Source organism: Centrocercus urophasianus, unplaced genomic scaffold (assembly GCF_019232065.1).
Source record: "Centrocercus urophasianus isolate 14NV4802_14NV808 unplaced genomic scaffold, USGS_Curo_1.0 seq_827, whole genome shotgun sequence".
Classification (NCBI taxonomy): Eukaryota; Metazoa; Chordata; class Aves; order Galliformes; family Phasianidae; genus Centrocercus; species Centrocercus urophasianus.
In genome coordinates this window covers 4981-12843 of record NW_024885452.1, presented here as the reverse complement: position 1 = coordinate 12843, position 7863 = coordinate 4981, and the positions used below count along the sequence as shown (strand labels likewise).

At 45.6% G+C, this 7863-nt stretch overlaps 1 pseudogene; it reads left to right on the top strand.

Annotated features, from left to right (window-relative positions):
* The first annotated feature begins 200 nt into the window (after nucleotides 1–200).
* LOC122171149 lies at nucleotides 201–6592 on the top strand (annotated as a pseudogene).
* The last annotated feature ends 1271 nt before the right edge of the window (nucleotides 6593–7863 follow it).

The following is a 7863-nucleotide window of genomic DNA, read 5'->3' as shown; positions in this document are numbered from 1 at the left end:
TTTGGCACACACACTTCTTTAGCGTCTCCAGTATGTTCTACTGATTTCAATTTCAAAGTTCAAGACAGAATTTGAGTTGTCCTTGATACATTTATGCCACCAGATATCTCTACCAGTGTAAAACACTAATTGACAGATAACTCGCTAAACAATAACTAGGAGAGCATAAAATTAGTGTATTTTGGTACTGCCCAGTAGGTATTTTATGAGGGTAAAATTGAGGAGAGTTGTCACTTCCAACATTTCTGAGAAGGGGAGCTCATCCCTCAACTTCTACACCTCTTGGTGCAGAACTGCCATTATTGCTTGAAAGAGCTTCAGGTAGGAGCTTGCTTGAATTATCATCTCTTCAGTTCAGCTTTTGCTGAAAGGCAATGGATTGGGCCAGCCTTGTTCCTGTGGGCTTACTGTTCATCCTAATTCTCCTGCTGAGTTTGAAAACACAGCATTTCTGGAGGAGCCAAGCAAAATTCCCCCCCAGGACCGCAGCCTTTACCCATCATTGGAAATCTGCACATGATGGACCTGAAGAAACTTGGCCAGACAATGCTACAGGTAACTTCTGTTGTTCCTTTCCTTACAGCTCTCACTCCAAGTCCATCACTGACTTCTTGAAAGGGATACAGAGATCTCAAGGCATGGAAATTGCAAACACAACTGTATTATTCTTTGCAGTGGCTTCTCTCCCTACTGTGTGATACTGTGTAGTGCAGAGCAATTGGCTTGCAACCACGTTATCGAGAAACTGAGCTACCTCTGTGGAACAGAGGAAATGTTAGCACTCTTCAGGCAAGGGTAACAACAAGAGAGGGATCCCGGATCTCTCATAATTACAGAAACTTCACCAGGGACTGCTGAAACAGTTAGGGAAGGGACCAGAGCTTTTTGAAAGCTGTTTGCTGGACTCAGTCACCAGGAAACTGGCAAACAAATTTTTGATCCTCTCTCTTGATGGAAAAACTTTCTGGTTTCCCAGAGCAAACTAGGACAAAAACCTCACTGCTTATTTTTACGTACCTCGTAGCAGGAAACTCAGGGCTCTTGGGATAATCGTGTATAGCAGTCAGATATTTTAGGATTTGGGCATCCCTTGCTGAGCTATCCCTCAAAGCCATGAACAGCAAACATAAGGGTTTCTGGCAGTTCCCGTGCCTTGATGTATTACCAGCTTGGAAATCAATCTCATTTTGGTTATCTATGCATTTCCAATGAGTGACAGAATCAGTGTCGTGGACATTATTAGGCCCACTGAAAATCTTTTATTCAAATACCCAATTAAGGATTACAGATCCTCTTGTGATTCCTTTAAATCACAGAAGCTCCAACATTTGCAGCATGAATTCCCAACATTTTGGACAGCGGATGCAAAGCCAGTGCCATGTGGGAATAAGAACATTGAACCTGCTGAATAACAAGTGCTTTTTGCTTTGCCGGACATCATCCTCTTCCTCTTTCTTTTCATTCTACTAGCTTTCTGAAACGTATGGCCCAGTCTTCACAGTTCAGCTGGGACTGAGGAAAGTGGTGGTGCTGTCAGGATATGACACAGTGAAGGAAGCTTTGGTGAATCATGCAGATGCATTTGCTGGGAGGCCTAAAATACCAATCGTAGAAGAAACAGCAAAAGGAAAAGGTGAGTGGGCCGTTCTCACATTTTCTGTCCCCGTCCTTTTCAAGAGGCGCAGGTGAAAGAGAAGCATGATGAACCTGATGAACCTCAGCAGTCCATCTGTGTGAAACCATCACAGAATGCATGAAGACTCTTTGCTTGAATTGTTGTGTATGTGTTTTAATTTTCCATTTCAGGAGTTGTATTTGCTCGTGGAGAAAACTGGAAAGTGATGCGCAGATTTACTCTTACAACCTTACGAGACTTTGGGATGGGAAAGAAGGCCATAGAAGATCATATTGTAGAAGAGTACGGATACCTGGCAGACGTAATTGAGTCACAGAAAGGTAGGGAGATTCTTAATTTGATAGCATGTACCTGACTTTTCTCTGAAAGCATTTTCAGGAATACCAAAGGATGAAGGAAGAAGAGGTACATCATTCTCCAATATCAGTGCTGTGATGAGTACACATGAGTTGTGTCTGTCTCCTTGTATCTCTACCTGGCAATTGCCTGGTGTGTAAATGAAGACTTTATTGAAGCACTGGAAGACAAACACAGAGTTCAATTCAAAACAGTCCAGTTGAGGGAAAGGCCTTATTATGCCACGTGCAGCACCTCCATAAAGGACAGACTTGGACTCGGGAGAAAAGTAGAAGGCAATTGCAGGGTTGCGCATATCTAGACTGAAAAATTGATTGCCCGTCGAGGCACATGTCTGGAAAGCGCCTTCCAGTAGAAGACAGAAGATTCCTTTATACATTTCTCCAGCATCATCCAGGGCTATTTGTCACTAGGTTAGTTACCAACAGCAGCACTTAGAATGGAATCACAGACTGATGGAGTGGCCTGGGTTGCAAGGAACCTCTACAGACGATCTAGTCCAGATTGCCTGGGAAATGTAGGAAAACCTTCCACTAGATCAGGTTGCTCAGAACCTCCATCCAGCCTGGCCTCGAGTTCCTCCAGTGATGGCACCCACTACTTCTCCAGGCGTCCTGCTCCACTGCCTCATCATCCTCATTGTGAAGAATCCCTTCCTTATGTCCACTATCCTGTTTCCATGTTAAAACACTACTTCTTGTCCTATCACTACATCCCCTTTTACAAAATCTCCCTCCATCTTTCTTACAAGCCAACTCTCTGCCTATCATTTCCCAGATGGAAATGGGGCTCTACCCGCTATTGTTGCATTTTAATTGATGGCAATAACCATTGATTGTGTTGTTTGCATCATCTTTTCCTTTGCTAGGGAAGCCCCTTGAGATGACTGAGCTGATGAATTCTGCTGTTGCTAATGTCATTGTGTCCGTATTGCTTGGAAAGCGGTTTGACTACGAAGACCCCATCTTCAAAAGACTTGTGTCACTGATAAATGAAAATATGAAGCTTTTTGGAAGTCCATCAGTGTCGGTAATTGATCTGGTTGAATGTTTCTCTTCAAAATCATGCACAACACAGAGTGATAACAGTGCATCTACCCCTGATCACTGACATTCATCTATCTGTACCTGACAAATGCATCCTGAAGTGGCAGGAAACAGACCTTTGGTACTACATATGGCTTTCTCTTAGTCTGGGCGAGTGTAGCTTCACTTCATCTAAAACAACTGGAGAACATGCTACACAAAAAAAGGAAAGTGTTCCCAGGTGATAGAAGTTGCCCTTCATTTCCTATCTCCCATACAAAGAACAGTGTCAAAACTGTGGAAGTATCTGCAACTGTCTCTTAAATTGTAAACATCTCTTGAGACACCCAACTCCAAGCAAGCTGGAGAGGGAGGGATGAGAAATCTAAGAGTGGAGAGGTAGGAAACTATGTCTAAGACATACACATAAATATGGGATTTCTAGGCCATCAGCTAGTGTGATTTATATATTAGAGGGGGTAAATTTTATCAATTTTACTTAGTTGGGTGCGGAAGAGATGGGTGAAGAGTGCTTTCTGACAAGATTATAAGGCTATATAATATTTTCTGTATGGGGTTTTGTTGATAAGCACTGTTGAATAGTGGTACATCTACTTAGTAGCTGCTTTTTCTTCTTCTGCCTCTGTGCATCTTACAGCTGTACAATACCTTCCCCATCCTTGGATTCTTCCTGAAGGCCCCCCAAAAATTTATTGAGAATGTAAAAGAAGTCAACAATTTTATCAAGGACACTTTCACAAAGTATCTCAAAGTCCTGGACAGAAATGACCAGAGGAGCTTCATTGATGCTTGTCTTGTCAGACAAAAAGAGGTAACAGAATGCCAGCAGCCTCCTCATTTCACCTTGCTTCCCTTTCAATTGTATGGGGCTGCTGAATCACAGCCTGAACCTCGGGTTGATCACCTGAGGCAAACACCAAGTCATCCATGGGAGCACAGGTGAAGGCAATTCACCTCTGCTGCAGGAAGGGGAGGAGCCTGGCTCTACCCCTCCTAGACCCATTGAAGAACTCACTGCCAGGGGGAGCGTCTCTTCTGGAGACACACTCCACTGGAGTTTTTTATGCAAGCCCAGGGTTGGGTGTGTGTTTTCGTTTCCTTACTCTATTATCCTAATTACATCAGACAAACTCCTGGATGTACTATACCATCTGTATGTTCATTGATTGTTCATTTAATGGATGCATGCATTCTTTGATATGCTCTGCTCCATGGCCCAGGGGAGAGAAAGCTTGACTTCCTCACTTGGATAAACCCTGCGAGTGTTCCCTATACTTCAACTTCAACTACTTCAAAGTATTCTTGTTAACACTGAAATAAGCCTTGCTTTCTTGACTGTCTGTTCCTCTGGGCAGCAGAATCACTCCAAGCACTCAGTATTTCAAGACTCGGTTTAATACAGACTTCTGAAGGCATTGCCTCAAAACTTCGTCTTCCTTCACACTTTTAATTCCTCCCTGACATTTGTCTATGAACTTTTTCCCCTGTTTTCCAAAATTAAAACAGTGCCTCTTGACTATTTAACCAGATGATTGAATTATTGTGTTATTTTTCCAGGAGAATGGAAAGGACAATAAATTTTTTGATGATGCCAACTTAAGTGAGGTCGTGAGAAATCTGTTCATAGCTGGCATGGATACCACAGCCACCACTTTGCGCTGGGGCCTTCTGCTCATGATGAAATACCCTGAAATTCAGAGTAAGTGGAAACTGGGCGCTCAGTGGCTTTCTTCTCCTCAGGTCACCTTGCCCTGAACCGAAGCAGGGCTGAGTAAAAAGCCAGTTCTTCTTATCCCAGTATTCCTAGCAGAGGAAAGAGAGAGTTGAACAATGCATGTATGATCCATGTGCTCTTTTCAGAAAAAGTCCAGGAAGAGATAGATCAAGTGATCGGGTCAAACCTCCCAAGAACCGAGCACCGAACTAAAATGCCATACACAGATGCTGTTGTGCATGAGATTCAGAGGTTTGCTAATATCCTGCCGTTGAACTTGCCTCATGAGACTACCATGGATGTCACTATCAAAGGCCATTTCATTCCCAAGGTAAGACACCAGCAGCACTTCTTTCCTTCCCTCTCTCTCCAATGGGACTCCTCTTTCTTTCCAGACTGCCTTGCATCCAGGGCTGCTCACTCACTGCAAGGTGCTCACAGCTACTTCAGCAGCAGCTGCCCTGTTCATGTGATAACATGATCATATGTTCATATGTTATATTTCTTCAGTCCAGCATTCACCACCGCTCCCAGCAACACCACTGTTAGTGCAATCACTGCTCTACCTTGGTTTGCAGGGAACCTATGTCATCCCCTTGCTCAACTCTGTCCTGCAAGACAAAACCCAGTGGGAGAAACCGTGCTCCTTCTACCCGGAGCATTTCCTCAACTCGGAGGGGAAGTTTGTAAAGAAGGATGCTTTCATGCCTTTTTCAGCAGGTATGTTCTATTCTGCTCTTTGGGCTCTGAACTGGGTATCTGCAATTCTCTCTTTCTCACAGAAGCTGATATGCCACACTTTTCCCAGCTGTTACCTCTCCTTCTCTCTCCACCTACATCTGCTAACTTGAATAGCCCAGCTTTACCCATGGACTCAGACTCTGAATTCACTCCCCGATGACATAAAGCCCCTCACAACTGGAAAACAAAAAAGGAATGAAAAGAAAAAAAGCACAGCTCCCCTTGACTCTTACAGACCATTCTGCATTTCTTTGCAGGGCGGAGGATCTGTGCTGGTGAGACTCTTGCCAAAATGGAGCTCTTCCTTTTCTTCACCAGCCTTCTGCAGAGGTTCACCTTCCAGCCACCTCCTGGAGTTTCCCCCTCAGACCTGGATCTCTCTGCCACCACTAGGTTTGTCATTGCCCCAGTCACTCATGAGGTCTGTGCAGTGTCACGTTCCTAGGGACTTTTATCAGCTGCCTTCTTTTCCTGGGACACTCAGATGAAATATCGTAGCTCACCTCTATTCCCACCAGGCAAGTCTGGTACTTCTGAAACTAGTAGGTGATTTCTTGCCCAGGCACACCTTGACTCGTAGCAAGAGGTGTGTCACCCACCATTCCAAAAGTTCGCAGTCCGGACCTTCTGCCACTCTCTGAATGAGCAAATTGATGGTCCCTGTGAGGACAAATGAGTCCATGCTGCATGTTCCCCTCAAGAAAAGAGCCTGGGACCAGACTGTGCTGACTCTGTGGCCAGAGCTCATGGGGTGTTGCACACATGTCACGTACGCACACAGGGACTTTCACCTTCCTCCTCCAGCACAGCTGCACTCAGCTGCCCAGTGAAAATGGCCCATTGCACATTTTGTCCCCACACCACTGCCCTGGCTGTATGCAAAGACACACATAGAAATGTCACTGAACAGTTCAACGTGAGATGAGTGTAAGATGTTCACTACTGCAGAACTTTGGTGCAGTCACACAGAGGACTCATAGAGGACTGCATGCCATCTAGAAATTGAAATTATTTTAATTTTCTATGGAATAATATATGTGTTAATAAAAAGTAGAAAAACCCAGGAAAACAATAAATTCTCCATGTCAAATCAGACTGTCGCCAATGTTCTCTTCAAAACTGAACAGTTTTGCACCTGAAATGGAAACTCTGTGTTGAGAACAAATCAGGGCAGTACTTCCAGTAGGAACTGGGCAAGCCAGTGCTTCCATGGCACCAGTTGGACCAGGAGATCTTGCAGGTCATTTCCAACCTTTCGGTTCTGTGATTCTGATTCTATGGTTCTAATGGCTCCCTCTATGCTGGGAATCATCCAGCTGAAAAGCAGCTTGACAGAAAAGGTCCTGAGGGTCCTGGTGGACACCAAACTCCCCATGAGCCGGTGAAGTGCTGTTATAGAATCACATCTGGGAGGGAGGGAAGATTGAGGTTGGATGTTAGGGGGAAGTTCTTTACAAGGAGAGTGGTTAGGCCCTGGAACGGGCTGCCCAGGGAGGTTGTGGATGCCCCGTCCTTGGATGTGTTTAAGGCCAGGTTGGACGGGGTCCTGGGCAACCTGATCTGAATGTGTGTGTTTGGTGGCCCTGCTAGGCAGGGGGGTTGGAACTACATGATCCTTGAGGTCCCTTCCAACCCGGGTGATTCTGTGATTCTGTGATCTGGCTCATACAGAATCACAGCTGGCTCATGTCCAGCTCCTCATCCATCAGGACCCCCAAGTCCTTCTCCGCAGGGCTGCTCTCAAGGAGTTTCCCCCCCCAGTTTTTCTATACCTGGGGTTGCCCCGACTCCAGTGCAGCACCCTGCACTTGCCCTTATTGAAACCTCATTAGGTTTTCATGGGCGCTCTTCTCCAGCGTGTCCAGGTCCCTCTGGATGGCTTCCCTTTCTTCCAGTGTATCGACTGCACCGCTCAGCTTGGGGTCATCTGCAAATTTGCTGAGGTTGCACTCGATGCCATTGTCTGTCACTGACAAAGATGCTGAAGTGCACCAGTCCCAAGACAGACCCCAGAGGGACTGCCTGTCTCCGGCCTCCACCCTGATACAGAACCATTAGTCACAACCCTTTGGCTGCGTCCAGCCAGCCAATTCCTAACCCATCAAACAGTCCATTCTTCAAATCCACACCTCTCCAATCTAGAGAGAAGGATGTGGTGAGGGACCGTGTCAAAGGCCTTGCACAAGTCCAGCTAGATGACATTGCCGCCTTTCCCCCATCCACCGAAGCCATCAATCCATCGTAGAAAGCCACCAGATTGGTCAGGCACGATCTGCCCTTGGTGAAGCCATGCTCCCGAATCTCCGCTTTACCTCGTACGTGCCTCATAGAGTACCTCAACTTCTTCTATGTCTGAAGAAGCCAGCTTC